Raw genomic sequence first — 17,601 nt, 5'->3', positions numbered from 1 at the left:
TCATGCACAATGACATGGGACCGAAAACATGTGAACAGGAAGCCAAACCCAAGAGAGAGTTGGGGAACTTCCAGCTTTCCGAACTGAAGCAGAATCCGGCGATATTCCGCACTCAGGTGTCTGGGGGACTGCACAGCTGCAGCCTATCCACTCTTCAAACACTGCTCAGGACAGCGCAGTGGCTCTGGTGGCACCCCGCCTGGAGTAAATCATCATGTCAGCAGACCCAAAACGACTGTGGAGAGTGGAGCACTTGCTTACGAAGCCAAGACTTTAAATGGCTTGAGTAGCCTACGTGTGGGATGGTCGGCACCATATATGGAAGCTCACTACATTCTTCAAGCTTCCTCTTGTGCTAATGGGGATTCCCCCAAATGTATCTAGCTCCTTCTTTAAATAATAAACTTTTGCAGGATGCAAGTTCATCTTATGCTAAAATATAGAGAGGGTGATTATTTTGTATAATGGAGATAGTAGCGGTTCCTTTTTGGAATTCTTCTTTTTCTTTTCTTTCTTTTTTTTTTTTTAATGTCGGAAGCTGTTTGGTAAAAATAGAAACTTTTCGTCATTTTAAGAGCCCAAAATAATTTCTGAAGTTTGGGGGATTTTGAAGTGAACCATCAGAGGCCAGATGGGATTCAGCTTAAAACCAAATATATCTTTCTGATGAGTGATAAACCTCTTTACATTCAGAAGTGGAAATAGCTTCTTAAAATCTGTTTTTAAATATGTTGATACAGTTTACCTACCAGACGGAAATATTATATGACTTTGTGAGACTAGTCGTGAAGTCTGGGGCTAAGCCCGTTTCATAATAAGTGGTGTTTGCTCTGAAGCGTTCAGGTGCGGAAGGCACTCTGAAATGCGGGAAATCCGAGTGAGGCTTTGCCATAGAAGATTAAGTGCTGAGTGTAGAAAGGGTGAAAGGTATAAGAAAACGAAGGTAATCAAGTAATCAGACCTCAAAGATTTAAAATGTCACAGCTTCCTGTTAATCAGATTGTTTTCTATTCATTCTAAATGTTAAAATTCTTCCAGTTGTCATCTTTGAAAAATTCGCAAATGTTATCCACCCGTTCTCTCCAGTTACGTATCATTCAAGCATATAGGAAGAACTTCCCTTGTCACACCGAAGAAGGAAATGGTTGTAGGCTGAGTAACGGCAAAGTAGATAATCACCAACTTTGCCTTAGTCTTAGAAACTACCTCCTTTTCTCTAGTGTCTGAGTGTATCCCCTAATTCAAGGACAGTGGAAAAGTCTGCTGTGGAAGGGCTTCTTCTTCATGATCAAATATTCTTTAGGAATATGTGTTCTTTCTCGGCAAGTATTCTACTAGCCCAGATCTTTTTTTCTGAGTCTCTGCTCATTCCTGATGGCTCAGAGGAAGTACAGATTAGTCTTTTTAAGGGTATGCATGGCTATTGGCAAGACTGCCCTAGACATGGCCTTCCTGTTGAAACGTTAATGGAAAAACAATCCACTCAACAGCACGGTTGCAAGATGAAAGGGCAGAGCCCAGTGAATCTAGATATTGACATTTCTTGGGGGCACCAAGCAGAATAGGGAGGGCTTAAACTTTGTCTCTCCTCAAAAGCCACCACCCCAAATCTGGCAACTTTTACACTTTTTTAAGAACTACTTTTGATTTTTACTCAATGTTGGAGTCTACCCTCTCGCTGACACCTCAATTCAACATCTCCCCTCCCCCACCACCCCTCCAAACTAACTCAATTTTGTTACAAACTTGTGCCTCCTCTGGTTTTATGGTATTCCATCGTAGCTACCCGGGTGAGCCCAAAACTAACACAGACCTTTCCTTTTTCTTTCACTCCCTCATTCAGCCCCCAAGCTGAGAATGTCGTACCTTCTAAGTAGTTCTGGAATCTGCACCCTATTGTCCACCTACACAGCTCAGGACCTCAGCATTTCTCACGGAAAACTACAATAGCCTTTTTGTTTTTTTCAATAGATGTCCTTTTTTTTTTACGTTTATTTATTTATTTCCAGAGAGAGGGAGAGCATATGAGCGGGGGAGGGCCAGAGGAGGAGGGAGAAAGCGAGAATCCCAAGCAGGCTCCGTGTGGTCAGTGCAGAACCCAACGGAAGGCTTGATCCCATGAACCGTGAGATGGTGACCTGAGCCAAAACCAAGAGTCGGACGCTTAACCAACAGAGCCACCCAGGTGCTCCCCTAAAACAATCTATCAACTGGTCTTCTAGTTTATAGTATTGCCAGCCCCCTGGGCCTTTGCTCAACCCCCACTCCATACTGGATACTAACTCCTGTATGTAAAACCTTCCTGAAACAAAAAAATCCTATCTACTTGCTGCCTCCTCAGCCCCATGCAAAGTCCTCCCTTAACTCCCACTGGTTCAAGAGTGATCCTGAAAGTGCTAGGGTTGGTGAGTTAAGAAGCTTGTGCTATAATGCTTCCGTCACTGGGATGGGTTCGGTACAAACAAATGCAATAGTCTATTAAACCAAACGATATCTTACTGGTGCAGTTGGTTTGCATTTCAGCCCAAGTTTTTTGTATATCGATCTGAACCTATAAAACAGATTTTTTGCAGATCGTGAGCTGGTCCATGCATGAGTTTGAGTTTTACTACAGTACTAGGTCCAAGCACTTCGGCATGAGGCACCGGGATACTCATGATTGGGCCCCTGACTAAATCCCCAGCCCCTCCTAGAGGCAACACTCTGGCATTAACTGAAATCAGCCCCTCACCCCATGCTTTCTCACACCTTCTCTCCCAATGCTCTTCTCTTCTACGAAGTCCTGCCACACCTCTTGCTGATCCTTTAAAACTCACACACTCACCGTGTCACTGCGAAACTTCCTTTGACTGACACCAGGCAGAAATAATCGTTCTAGCTTCACTTCTGTCACTTCACCTGAAACACACTTCTATTTTTAAGGTATCGCACTGTTAAGAAAATTATCAGTCGTTTCAAACTGTCTCCTCAGGCTATCAATTCTCCCAGGGCAGGATATTAATCTTACTCACCTTTGTATCACTAGTGCTTAGCATAGCACGCAATGCATAGTAGATGCTCAATAAATGAATGAACTGAATCAAACATAATAAAGTACATGGAAAAACCCTAAGGAGTGCCTGGGTGGCTCAGTTGGTTAAGTGTCTGACCTCGGCTCAGGTCATGATCCCACAGTCCGTGAGTTTGAGCCCTGTGTCGGGCTCTGTGCTGACGGCTCAGACTCTGGAGCCTGCTTCAGGTTCTGTCTCCCTCTGTCTCCGCCCCTCCCCCCTCTCACATTCTGTCTCTGTCTCTCTCTCTCAAAAATAAACATTAAAAAAATTGTTTTAAAAAGCCCTAAAATTGACTGAAACACTGCTATTTTCAGACACTGTGCTGGGTGTTTCACATATATTATTTCCTTTTAGTCCTTTCAACAATCCTGCCTTTGGGGAAGGTAGTATTGAACTTATTTTATAGATGTGAAACCTGAGGCTAAAAATCTTAAAGATCTTGCCGCTGGTCATATTCAGGTAATGGCAAAAGCAAGTCTCAAATCTGGACCCCATCGTGGTTTGTACTCTTTCTACTATGACTGAGTATGCCTTTGAAGCTAACGTTGAGATTATGTGGCCGGTCCTTGTAATTACATTAGCTAGCAGATAGAATTTAGTGTTCACAGATCACTTTTAAATTTAGGGGTAAAAGCAACTAGAATCCAGTCTCATTTTCAACTTTAATTATGCCTTAGAATTTCTTGGAAGCCACAGAGAATTCTAAGTGGAAATGTCATTTAAAAAGATTCTTTAAAAATAGACATAATTTTATAATGTATCCTATGTTTGCTGAATAAATAGCTCTATGGCATTCTGAAATCTGATATGAAATCTTTCCGCCTGGCCCATTTTGGATGTTATGCTATCATGTAAAATTCTGAGCACTAGATAGATACAACAAATGTAAGAGTATATATGTTTAAATATATATTTAATTGTCCTGAACTCTCACATATGTATGTGTATAAACATACACACAAACACGCGCATTTATACATACTCATTATATGTGGTTTTTGCATCTGTGTATCTAAAGATAAAGAAAATCAAGCTCAGCGGACACATCATAGATAGCACTTCTGGCACTAAAAGTGAGTGAGAGGCCTTGTTTTTCTACATGATTGCCAATTTCTAAGTCTCGGTTTTCTTACCTGAGTAAAGACAGTAATTTTCTATATGCCATACTTAAGCCAAGTTGTAATCATGGTTCTGTAAATGCAAATTGCACAAGTCCCCAAAATAGAACTTTCTTTAAGTTCTAGTTTGTGTTCAGAAATTGTATCTTTCTTCGTGTTGTTCCAGGGTTTTAAGTTCACTTTTTGTTGAAAGACAGTTTCTCAAAGCAGTGAGCATCATCCCTGAGTAAAATACTCTGTGAATTCAGCATTCTTTACGAGAACCGTTTAATAACAGGGCTTTGGGGTTTGCCAGGGCCTGAGAAGTTAGTGTCCATGTTCCTTTAATATTAAGACCTTTCAGCTATGCGGTGAAAAACTTAATAACAATTCACATGTCCACTACGGTTACAGTGCTTTTGTAGAGTTTATACAAGCCCGTGCAAGTTTTCAAGCCTACACCGAGAGACGGGATTTATTTCAGAGTGTGAAAAGAAACTTCCAACGATTCCATTTGTCTGAAATCGTGAGCACTGCAAGCAGAGAACCTGAAGATTAAAGTCCCTCCATCCTTTCTGGTTGCCTAGCAAGGCAGGCGAAGAACCAGGATTCCTCTCTAGGGTGACGAGATGTGTGTGAGACGGCCACACATGACCAGGAGGTGGTGAAAGTGGCCAATTTCAGCACCTGGCCGGGGTGCTCTTTCGTTCAGTGCATTATCAACCCAAACTTCTTTCCCCTCCCATGGTCTTTGGGAGGGACCCTACTGGGTGGAGGACCTTGGCCAGAAGCACACTTTCCATCACCCAAGAACCCGAGCTGAGCGAGGGAAACTGACTCCTGAGGAATAGATAATATGAGGTGGACCAGAACAGCGAGGAAAGTTTCCTTCCTTTCTAAAGAAAAAGCAGAGCATCATACTTACAAAAGCCGCCTTCAAAATCTTCTCTAGAGAACAAGCTCTGGGAACTGAGAGCGTGCAGAGGAGGAGAGATAAGGTGGCAGCGGGACTTCCTTCCTCCTCCCGAGGGCGAGAGTCATTGTTCCTTATCTCCCCTGACCTCCGAGGCGCGGGGAGCCAGGGAGGCCCGGCCTCTGACCCGCGCCGCCCTCCCCTCTGGCCTCTGCGCCCGGGCTTGGGGTTTCCTCTTTGCCGCTACAGCCGCCCGAAGATTCATTAGGGACTGTCTGCGAAGTGCTTGCAAGATGAAGAGGGTTATATAAGCCCGCGTATTATTATCATCACACACCCCCATAGAACCAAGGCTGCCAGACAAACAAAAGGCAGTTCCAAGAAGAGGAGGAGCAGAGGCAGAAGTTACTCTGGGGGTGAATCTCGGGACACCGCCGAACCGACTGGGAAGGAAAAAAAGGCAACTCAGTGTTGTATGCAAACGTCGGCAAACAAACAGTGAGCTGCAGCTGGCCGGCCGGCGACGGGGGCAGGCTCCTCGGAGGGCGGGCGGTTCCGGCTCCCCGCCCCGGGCGCCCGCACGGTAGCCGCCTGTGGCGGGACGCAGTGGACGGGGAAGATGTGGTGTTTGCAAAGGCGGGCGTTCCAGAGACCAAGTGCTGAGCAAACACTCATGTTTCTGAGACTCAGACCAGGTGTTTGCTGCTGCTTCTCTACGCCCTCTCTTGTTTTCCCGGCGAAGGCTTGCAGGGAGCTCCCTGCTCCGGGACTGAACTTTAGTCCCCCAGTTGCAATCTCTGTGGGTCTCGTGTTTCTTTCTCTCTTTCTCTCTCTCCTTTTTTTTTTTCCCTCTGTGGGAGCAATAGACCCAGCCAGAGGGTTCTTTCCCGCCTCCCTGGAGCTTGGGTCTGAGAAAGTTCTGATTCACTCTGAGCATCAATCTTCCTTGCTGACTCTCCCTCCCCAACTTGCTACCTCCTATTTTTTTTAAGATTCTTTTTGTCCTGCCCTGTTCCCGGCCCTGCTCCCCATCTCCCCAACTCCTAAGGAACTTTCTCATCCTGGTATTCAGAACTCCCGTTTATTTGTCTCCGCGCTCCTGACCAACCTCCCAGCCCTCGCTTGGCCTCACCTACCCCAGCACATTAGAATATGAATCATGCTCTAAAGATGGCCTTTCAGTTCCTTCGCTTCCTAGCCTTACTCACATCCTCCTCCTCAGCCTGGAATGTCTGCACTCCCCTTTCCTTCAAAGCTTAGTTAAATCCCAACTTCCCCACAGAATCCTTCCCAAATTTCTCCTCTTTTGTCTGCCGGCTCTGCTTCTCTGCTGTAATTCAGCGGCCATCTGCCTCCCTCTAGGCTCCGAGACTTATGTGGTTCCCCAGGATGGCCTAGGGGACCGGGGCCTGTGTCAAGCAGGCGCTTAATGAATGTTTCCTGAATTTAGCCGACAGCCGACCTGATCTCACCTGGGCCATCAGTCTGGGAGCCGAAGGGGCCCTGTGTAACGTCCGTGGGCTCAGGTGAACGCAGCCACGTGGTGGCGAAATATTGATGGTGGACCTGGGCATTAGGCTTAGAGGGGTTTGTGGATAACCTTTTTTGTTTGTTTGTTTGTTTGTTTTTTAAAGGAAAGCTTTACAAAACACGGAAAGGGGCATCCAGACTTTACCAGAGCCAGCCTCCCCTCAGGTGTAAGTTCGCGAGGGTAACAGAATGGCCGGCATCCACTGAGCCTCTGCTACTACATTTAGAAAACCTATAAAGTGGAGCTTGCTTAATAGAATGCCAGGAAAATTCCCCAAAGGTGAGATTTTCAGAAATCAGACTTCTGGGATGCATTTTACGGGGGGGGGGGGACTCCTCCGCTATTGAAAGAACCGCAGGCTATCACAACAGCAATTGCACAAACGAACAACAGCTCCCTGGTGAATCGTTTTATGATACAGGGTGAAATATAGACCGTGAGCTGTCAGGTACTGAATTTCTTGTGGCTTAGCATTAAAGTGTTCTTAATGACATCCCCCCTGATATTCTCTGGTGAAGGCAACGTGCTTTAAATTCCATCTGTGGTGGTTGGATCGACCACGGCGTCCTTTAAGAGACTTGGGGTGTATCTACACAGTACATGCTCTCCAGTGCACACAAAATGTTCAGTCAGTTAGAAGAATTTTCCCGCCTCCACTAATTGGGAACAATGAAAACCAATTCAGGTTCTAAAGGGAAATGTTTGCCTCAAGTTCTTGAGGTTTTGGCTTTAGGAATGACAGAAGTCTCGTGGCAATTTAGCCGTTCAAGTATAGGATATTTCCTCAATCAGAGCCATGATGTTTATTCTAGCTCCCATTTGCGAGACCCTACTAGGTTCCAGACACTGGCTAGATGCTTCACATGCATTCTTAACGCAGCAGTTGTCCTAAAACAGAACTATTTTTATCTTCACTTTGCAGATGGAGAAACTGGTAACTCAGGTCAGGAAGTGGCAGAACGAGGATTTGAATCCACATCTATCTGTCTACCCAGCCTACACTTTTTCCATTCTGCTGAAAGCTGGGAGGAACCTTAGGCAGTGTCTCATCCGCTGGTTTTCAAACCGGATTCTAAGGAACGAGAGGCTCTCCAGGAAGTGCTTTAGGAATCTTTGGGGAAGAACTGGGAAAGAGGACGTGTGTTGGGAGGCCAGGTAAGTTGGGCTTGGCCCCAGTCATTGGATTCAAACAAAGAAGCTTCATTTCTATCTGTTTTATAGAGTGACTTTAAGTTTTGTTTGAAATAAGGGTTTTGCTACTAAAAAGTTATTTTAAAACTCTTGATCTAGGGGCTCCTAGGTGGCTCAGTCGGTTAAACATCCGACTCCTGGGGGCACCTGGGTGGCCCAGTCAGTTAAGCTTTTGACTTCAGCTCAGGTCATGATCTTGCAGTTCACAAGTTCGAGCCCTGCGTTGGGCTCTGTGCTCCAGCTCAGAGCCTGGAGCCTACTATGAATTCTGTGTCTCCCTCTCTCTCTGCACCACCTCCCCCACTCGTGCTCTGTCTCTCTTTTTTAAAAATAAATAAACATTAAAAAAATGAAAAAAAGAAGAAAACATCTGACTCTTGCTTTCAGCTCAGGTCATGATCTCGGAATTTTGTGGGTTCAAGCCCCAATTTGAATTCTGTGCAGGCAGCATGGAGCCTGTTTGGGATCCTCTGTCCCTCTCTCTGACCCTCCCCCACTTGGGCTGTGTCTCGAAAATAAATAAATAAACTAAAAAAAACCCAAAAAACAAAACCAACCTTCTTGATATAGTTTAACTTCCTCATGAAAAAGTCCAGAGAGATTAAATGTCTTGCCCCAAATTTTATAATAGGCCCAGCATTAACTTCAGATGTCCAAGCCCTTTCTGAAACCACTGGCCTCCCTGTACCCTTTATCTCTTCGCTTGTTAAACAGCAGGGAAAGTGAGAGATCATCTGACCTGACTGTCTTTCCTAACAGAATTCTTCATGAAAAATGGAAGGCAGAAAAACACCTTGGCTTCAGCAAGCTAGACCGTTTTTGGCCATTGGCTGTAAGTCTCAAGTCAGTCTATATTCACCTCGTGACAAATTAAAATCAAGTGAGGAATTAAATATGTAATTTGTCTGGATGGTTTAGGACCCCCTTCCCCTTCTCATTCAAATCAAAGTGAGTGGCAAAGGACGCTTTTGCATGAATCATCTTGTTAATTATATAGGCTTGGCTTGAGAGCACTCACTAGAAAACTGTTTACATCTCCCTGTTTATTAATCTAGTCAAAAGCAACTCTTTCGAGGCGCCTGGGTCGCTCAGTTGGTTAAGTGTCTGACTCTTGGTTTTGGCTCAGGTCACGATCTCACAGTTCGTGGGTTCGAGCCCCACGTCGGGTTCTGTGCTGAGGGCGCTGAGCCTGCTTGGGATTCTCTCTCTCCCTCTCTCTCTGCCAGTCCCTGGCTTATGCGCATGTACACGTGAGCTCTCTCTAAATAAATAAATAAATAAATAAATAAACAAACATAAAAAAATAAAAATAAAAATAAAGCAACTCTTTTTACAAGAGACACGGTGTGTGTGGCAAAGACATTTTTCTTGGAGGGGCCAAATATAGCAAGGGAAAGTGAGCTCCTCCCTTCCCTCGGCAGGCGGAAAGGCTCCCCACCTGGCCAGCTCCTCTACAGCTGCCCCAGCTGCACTCCACCTGGTCCCCAGCCTAGTAAGTCTCACTTCCCTGCCAGACCACACGATCCTTGAAACAAGCCAACTGTATCCCGCCCTGGAATCAAGGTACACTTCATCCTCTTGTTACTACAAAGCCTACCACACCCCCCCACACACACACCCCCGCCCTAGCCTTTTCTGTTTCACTGTGTTCCCGAATGCAACCTCTGTGTGGCTCTACAGGCGTGTAGCGTCCGCCTCCCCTGGGCTGGTGGCCTATGTGATTGACAAACCGCTGTTGTTCCCACATGTGCAGTGTCGGACGTCCTGCGTCTGGTCATTCTAGAACCTCTTACCCACGGGGTGAAGAGGAGGTGAACAAAACAATGACCAGACATGAATACTGATACTAAATGGAATTTTGCAGAGAACTAATGCCAAATATCACATCCTTTGGAGTTTTGCTAAGTGTCAGGCTATTTGCAAATAGAAATGAGTTTTAACTGAAATTATGTCAGCCAGAACTGACCTTTATTAATTTCCAGGCCCCAGAGCTTTCCTGTCTGCTCTTTTTAATTTTTATCGTTCTCACCTGGAGATTTTTGGGAGTAACAGCATTGTTCTCTTTCCTGAGAGGACTTAACTTTAGCCCTGCCTGAAGGCAAAAGAATAAAAAGGATGACCCTTCCATTCCTGTCATTTAAATCTCTACTAACTGCATTCTTTCTGTAAAATGTAGCAGAAAGAATTTTTCCCATCTCCACAGCCGAAGAGATTATAATAAACAGCTCTTTTTTCCCTCCATTTGAAACATTCCAATATTAATATATTTCCAAATTCTGAGCCCTAGAAACAAAGCTTTAGATGTAATTTCTTTTCCTATTCATGAGATTTACAATAGGAAGGTCGTGTTTGTACTAGATTTTGGTTTGAAATTAATCTTCTTTTCTCCTCGGCATTTCTATAGAATCCAGGCACTTCATTATTTCACAGTCATTTCCAAATATTAAATGCTTGTCATTCTTGAGCAACGATCTAATCTTCCCTTTATGGGTGGAGAAACAAAAATTGTGGAACTTGCAAATCATTGCCAGGGCATAGATCACTGGAAAGGTTATGGCTACCCATTGACTTTCTTTCCTCCACACATTCTTTGACTACAAAGTAAAACTGTAAATTGTTCCCTGAGCGTCATGTATGGCATCCTCTGACTATTAGGATGTATTAACGAAGAGCTCATTTGCATTCTGCCTTACAAGAGACACTTTATGGAGTAAATAAATATATTCGAACTCCACAGCCAACCTCAACGCTGAGGCTGTGCTATATCATCACGCCCCCTTTTCTGGCCTGTGCCTCGTACAGATCAGAATATATTCTCGGTTCAGTTGAACAAGGGTTCATTTAACCCACATCTGCTGCTCATCAAACCTCTATCTTAGGAGCGGGGAGTTCTTTTTCAGAGATAGATTCTGTCTGGAAGGTCTACGGCGGCAAATAGTCCTCATTAAATTTCACAACATTTTACCAACATATATACAGTACCCGCTTTTATGTGATTATAGAACCCAGGCAAAACCCGGCACCCCCACTTCAAAGGATTCCTCACTTGACTAATTCTAAAGAGTAAATTGATTTTCTCATCATTTGTTGTATTTGACAATAGAAAAGCTGACGCAGCAACATTGCTAACATAACAGCTCATTTCTATTCAAGGGGAAGGAATTTGCGTTAATATTCTTAATGACTGGCATCTTTATGAGAAATGTGAAATCATTTATCCTTAGCAATAACCTGACTAGGATTAAAAAGTACTTGGTACTTAGAACGGAAGTCATCTGTCAGGAAAAATTATTTAGACTGATGCAAATTAACTGAATAAATTGGCTTCCTAATTATGGTGTATATATTCAAGTTTGTTAAAACCGGTTTGAACTAAAGCATTTGGAAAGGATCTTTCAAGAAGTGATCTGACATTCTGTTGGAGGAAAAGATAACACATTTATGTCACATTTCCTCAGGACTTCTGGAAATGATTTAAGGAGCCAGGACATGTAAATCAAAGGAAAACACATTAAGTAAGCATGTATGTGTCTTGCTTATTAGGAACGGCAATAATGCCTTACAGAAAACACCGAGCGGCGTGTGTGTGTTGTGGTGCCCTAGATTCCAAATCAGCAGTCGTGCTTTCCTGGGGGGTTGTTTCCACCCTGTCAAGGCTGGCTTGGGGGTGAGCCCAGGGGATGAGGCTAAGAGATGAGCACTTCGGCCAGCCCATAGCAAACAGTGTGCAGACCAGTCTGTATTCTGTAGGACTTGTTCCACTTTGATACGCACAGTGTGCCGCACCAGTTAGCAAGTTTTTATTGGAAGCTCGGTCTTCTCTTCCTCGCCAGCTTCACAGTGAAACTTCATCTAGCTTTTTACCAAAAAAAACAAAAAAAACTAGTAAGTTGCGGGAAGAAGCACTTTACCAGCATTTGAGATTGAATTAGTCTGGGGGAAGAAAAAAGGTGTAAATTGCAGAAAAATGTAAACTGCTTTCACGTAATTAATGACCCGGTTTTACTGTTTAGCATTTATATGGAACTTTCTTTTGAGAGACAGAATTGATTTTTGGAGACTTGGGTCCAATTCCTAGCTCTACAGGTGTGTAATATTTTCATCTAGCTCTTTGCTTACAACTAGAATCACTAATATAGGAATAACAAAGTCTGAATGTGAATAGCAGCGTCTGTCATGTGCTAAGTACTCGGTTATCGTTCAGTTTCTCCTCCTTTTTCTTTTTTTAAAAGTTTATTTTGGGAGAGAACGAGAGTGAGCATGAGAGGGGGAGGGGCAGAGAGAGAGAGAGGGAGAAAGAGAGAATCCCAAGCAGGCTCCATGCTGTTGGCACAGAGCCCAATGCAGGGCTCAAACCCATGAACCAAGAGATCATGACTGGAGCTGAAACCAAGAGTCGATGCGTAAGCAACTGAGCCACCCAGGCTCTCCTCCTCCCTTTTCTAACAGTCTTTTAGGGAGTTTGTGTCCTAAGCATGAGTTCAGTATTATTTGCCCTGGGCGAGTAAAAAATATATTCCTTCTTTCAGTAAGCATTAGTGAAAGGGTGACCCTATAAACAGTTGCTTAAGTTTCCGTGTTTAAATATGAATATTTAATTATGTAAAGGAAAATAATAAGGTTCTCTCAAAAAAGGCAGTGCTTGATAATCATTAATAATAACATGAATGTTATTGTTGTGACTTCAGCCTGGGGGACAAACAGTTATTCAGGGGATTAGGTAAACTCAGGGAGTTCGGGTTTATGTTAGAAATCCTAAGAAAGCTTTTGCTAGAAAACAGTGGGTTAGAGAGACATAGAAAATATGAACAGAGGGAACATCATCCAAGAAATTCAGCATGTGCCAAATTCAGATTATCCCCTCCAGTCTTTTTGTGAACAAGCGGAGGAATAAATTGCGTATGCAAAAAACATATATGCCAGAGAGAGGAGCTGGGGCAAAGCGCAGGGGTGCAGATTGGGCTGAGAAAATGGAAGAAAAAGCAAGAGCTTTGTGAGACAGAGCCCTGGACACAGCTAGTGCAGAGTTTGCACTCTTTGGGAGATGCTGGTTAGACGATGTCTGGAGACCGAGACAGGAAAAAGTCTCGTTCTGCAGAATCTGCAAGTACCCATGTCTGGGGCTGGCAGGTGCATTAGTAAGAAGAACGAGAGGCTAAGAGCCAGAGCCTGAGGCAAGGATGATGGACAGCAAAGGGAGTGATAATGGGCAGTTCCCGAAAGGAATTGCTTTATGCTTTAAACTCATGCCAAGTTAAATAACCTGAGACCTGATATGTGACTGACTTCCACGAATGCAGTTTTTACCCTGAAATTTCCTTACACTGCAGTAAGGTTAAGTTGTGCACTTAAGGTGTCCGTGTGCTCTGCTAGGGTGCAGGGCCAGGACAGGGGTCGTATTACTAATAGAGGAAGGAGGAAGGTGAATGTGGTCTTCTCAGCTCAGCTAACCGTTCTTATTTGAGGAATAATGTATACAGATGAGTATTACCAAAACCTTTGGAGTGGGAAGAAATCACAAAAGGGATGGCTCAAAGCGTGGGTTGGAAGAAGAAAGGGAAAAATGTGTGTCGTATATCCCACCACCTGTCTTGAACTCCTCTTTTCTCCTCCTGGTTTCTTCTTGTGTCACTGCTCAGTGGGCACCTTTCAGGGCACCTTAGAAAGCCAGCTGGGTTCACCTCTTTTTTCCCCAGCTGGTTATAGCAAAGAGAAAAACTCATAAAGTCCAATTAGTCGTGAGACTGGGCATCTCTTTTTGTCATATAGACAAGAGATGGTAATCCAAGAGGTTATCCAGACGGTCAAAAGCCATATCTGTCAGATTATCGACAAAGCACTTCAACTTTCTAGGGGAAGGCTTTTTAAAAAAGCGAAATTTGTTTTCTGTTATTATTTCTTTTTTTCTGGCTGTGAAAGGTGTGCTTCGCTGTGAAGCCAGGTTTGGTGAATTGAACCAATTTAATTTTTAGGTCTTGTGTTTTAACTATTTAGATCATGACATCTTAAAAGCTTTTTAGAGAACTCCAAACATCATTCATTCATTTAACAAACATTTATTCAATGCGTAATGTGTGTTGGGGGCTGCTGCTGATGTGAATGAGATGTGGTACCTGCTTTTTCATACATTTGCTTTTCCATACAAACTATGTTCTTGGAAAGAATTCTGTCACTTACAGAATTAAAGAAATTACTGACATATGATAAAGAAATTGGTTTAAAATGTCAACTGAGCTTAAAGAAAAAAATGGGAATGTGGAATAAGGACAATTTAATTAATGATAGGGGATCTGGAGTACTCCAGATGCTGATTTGATCCCTGTAGGTCAACCATATCAGTTAACTTAGTCAAGCTCTCAGATCCCATTTCGTTGTTTGCATGATGCAGACTCCAGGTCATAGAGTTGTTGAAAAAGACTAAATTCGATAATGTATATAAAGCACTTACTTGTACATGGAAGGTAGGTACTTAAGAAGTCTTACCTGTTATTATACATTATATTAGTAAATAAAACATAGGCATCTTTTTCAGTCATTTTGTTTTGTTCTTTAAGAGAAGGTTTTTGTTTGTTTGTTTGTTTGTTTTTTCTATTGCTAAATACAACATGAGCCCAAGAAGTTTTAGATATATGGTCATTAGGGTATGAAAAAGCATTGCAATGTCAAGAGGATATAATGGAAAGAGTAGTGGTTCTGGAATTTGAGGACTTGAGTATCTGACTGTAGAATATGACTCTGCCATTTAGTAGCTATGAATAAGAATGATATATTACCTTAATAGCCTGTTTCTTAATCTGTGAAATGGGTTCAATACAGCCTGTGTTATCAACTTCATCCAAGGAGTTATGAGGACCAAATAAAGTAGAATTGTCAAAATGATTTGTAATGGGTAATAAATATAATAATAAGTTGTCCTGGGCTATGGTACTGATTACTGGTAATTGATTGGAGAAAGGTGTGGTCGTGGTTTCTAAATACTTTAAGTGGAAATTACTTTTCAATTTATATAGAAATAAATTATAGGTTTGTGGGAGGTGTGGAGAAGTAGAAGACCTGGATCGCATTCTCCACTGTGCCTCTGATCAGCTCTATTTGTGTATGTGAATTATTTAACTCCTCTGTGTTCCTGTATTTTAAAAATTTTTGTAAATAAAAATTTGTAAAAAAAATTGAAAATAATTACCAAAAAACAAACAAACAAACAAACCCACTGAGGCTTGGAGAATTGAGCTACCTTGTAGAAAAGTAGCAAGATAATTTACTCAGATTCATCTATTGTTAACAATTGGCCCCAATTCCTTTATCAATTGTTCACTTGCTATCTCTGCTCCCCACTGAAATATATATGCATATATTATATATATATATATTTTTTTTCCTTGAACTTGATGAGAGTAATTTGAAAACATCATGGTCTTATACCCCTAAATATTTTTCAGTATATATTGCCTAAGAATGTGGCTCTGTTTCTTATTCTTTAAAAGGGGCACAGATGCTTAGCTGTGTGACATGCTCCACAGGGTTGCCGAAATCAAATAAACAATTGAAAGCACTTTCGGGGCACTTGGGTGGCTCAGTCAGTTAAACATCTGACTTTGGCTCAGGTCATAATGTCATGGTTTGTGAGGTAGAGCCCTGCGTTGGGCTGCACTGTGAACGTGGAAACTGCTTGGGATTCTCTCTCCCTCTCTGTCTGCCCCTCTCCCACTTCTGTTCTCTCTCTCTCTCTCTCTCTCTCTCTCTCTGTCTCTCTCTCTCTCTCTCCAGATAAATAAATAAACTTAAAAAAAAAAGAAAGCACTTTGGAAAGGTATACATTGTTATATAAAATCAAAGGATGTGCATTTCCTATACTGGGAACAATCCAATTACATAAAACTTCAGAGGACTCACAAGTTGTAAGTGCAGTAGAGTACAAACTAAGAAAGTCCATTGCACATGTCTGGAACAAGATGAAGACTAGAGCTAACTCAAGAGTCTCTGTGATGTGTGAGAGAAACAACAAAGATGCTCTCACACTTTGCAACATAACTTTGGAATTCTATTCCTCCTGCAAAGACTTGAATCTTTACGCTGTTTTTTACTTTAACAGTTTGCCATTTTGTGTGGTATTTTTGGTAGAGATTATGAGCATGTTTGAGAAAAGGTCACAGAAACTCAAGGGCATTTGCTGCTCAATGGCAGGACCATAGAGCTCTAAGAGTTTAATAAGAGCTCAGCTTTATTTCTTCTGGTCCTCCCTTTAAGTAGTGAACATGACCTGCTTTATTTTCATTATGGACAACAGCTGAAATACAAATAGGAAAAAGGAAAGCATGTTTTACAGAAGAGTTCAATGTATAGGCTTAGTCGAAAATAGTATGAAACTAAGTGTTCGCATGAACCAAAGAAATAATCTTTCATAGAATCCCTTTTCGGCATTTGCTGTAATAATACGGTTTAGCTATGTGACAAACAGGTAATTATTCTGCCACATTATCTTTGCATTCTCTGCAGAATTCTTCCTTTCATCAGAAGTTGTAACACTGGTAAGTTCAATTTCTTTATAATTCCAACCAGATTTGCAATCACATTCTCCAGTGGAGTGAAATACGACCAATAACTTGAAAATATTTATAAAAATACTGCTTTTCCGGTCACATATTTCTTTCATTGCCCTAAAAATCATAATGGCTTCCTTTAGATACTTAAAACAACAACAAAAAAAGGAAATCTAGAACACGTTTTAGGAACAAAACTATTTTTCAAAAAGTCAAAGCCACACTTAAGCATTCTAAATTCATCTTTTATTTTGAATTATTAAATTGTTATTCTTTATAATACAACACAAAAAATGTAAGTTAATGACTAAGAAATACATTTATAATCCAATAATGATTGATTTCACTTCCTTTATAAATAAGTCAGTTTTCAACATAAATTATACAGATATATAATGGTATATACACTTGTGTAATTTATTAAGCTATGAAGAATATTGCTTTTAGGCTTCTCTTGGGAAAATTGCAGTACCTGAGTAAGAATTTCAAATGTTTATTTCTCAATGAGGTGACGTTTCTGAGGAAAAGCTCAACTGTTCTAATGCTACAGTTTTCCCCAATATTGAGAAAATGTGATGTTTCTTGAATCGCTTGAAGCACAGAGCAGTGAAAAAGGAGTTAGAAGACACGACTTCTAACACTGATTACTCCACTTACTAACTCTTTAGACTCGGGCTTGTCTTCTCTCAGATTCAGCTTTATGGGGTGCAGAAATGTTTGCATACCCAAATATTTCAAATTCCGATGATTTAGCTTAAGAAACGATGTTTTGAAGGGATAATGATTACTACTGTCATCATCATTTGGGTAGGATCCTTTTAGTGTAGGTTAGAACATGCCTCTACAAAGAAAGTTCTCTATACTAACACCACATAATGTTCAGATCATCCGTAGCAACAGTGCTTGGGTATTTTTGTTAGAATGGATTTTCTGCAAGGAATATATCCAATAAATGCTTTTTCTGGTATTTGTTCCAGTCCCAAGAATTCTCGACAGTACCTGATTATTCATCATAGCATTCAGCAAGAGGGTCCATGGTCACAAACAAAACTGGGCTCATACCTTCACATTTTTGTTAGATCCTAATGTACAATAGACCTATGAACTCCCTTTGGTCCTGGTAGAATTTCACTGACATGCACTTCTTGATGAAGCCTAGCTTGTAGAAGTTTCTCTGGTAAGAATGACATTTGTGACTTTAGGCGGGTCTCTGAATACCCACCAGGCCTCAGTTTCCTCAGATGTAAAATGAAGGATTTTACTTAGATGATCTCTA

General features: G+C 42.0%; 1 protein-coding gene across 5 annotated transcripts in view; it reads right to left on the bottom strand.

Annotated features, from left to right (window-relative positions):
- The window catches only part of SULF1 (sulfatase 1), a 178,575-nt gene that overhangs the window by 148,490 nt on the left and 12,484 nt on the right, over nt 1-17,601 (bottom strand). For 4 of the 5 annotated variants that reach the window (XM_047842722.1, XM_047842720.1, XM_047842723.1 and 1 more), the window contains exon 1: nt 5,076-5,501. The exons of the other annotated variant lie outside the window; for it this stretch is intronic. The gene's annotated coding sequence lies outside the window, so the exon portion shown is untranslated. Of the gene's footprint in view, nt 1-5,075; nt 5,502-17,601 lie in introns of those variants that run through there. 5 annotated transcript variants of the gene reach the window in all.

This window comes from Prionailurus viverrinus, chromosome F2 (assembly GCF_022837055.1).
Source record: "Prionailurus viverrinus isolate Anna chromosome F2, UM_Priviv_1.0, whole genome shotgun sequence".
Lineage (NCBI taxonomy): Eukaryota > Metazoa > Chordata > Mammalia > Carnivora > Felidae > Prionailurus > Prionailurus viverrinus.
This window is presented reverse-complemented; position numbering and strand designations above follow the sequence as displayed.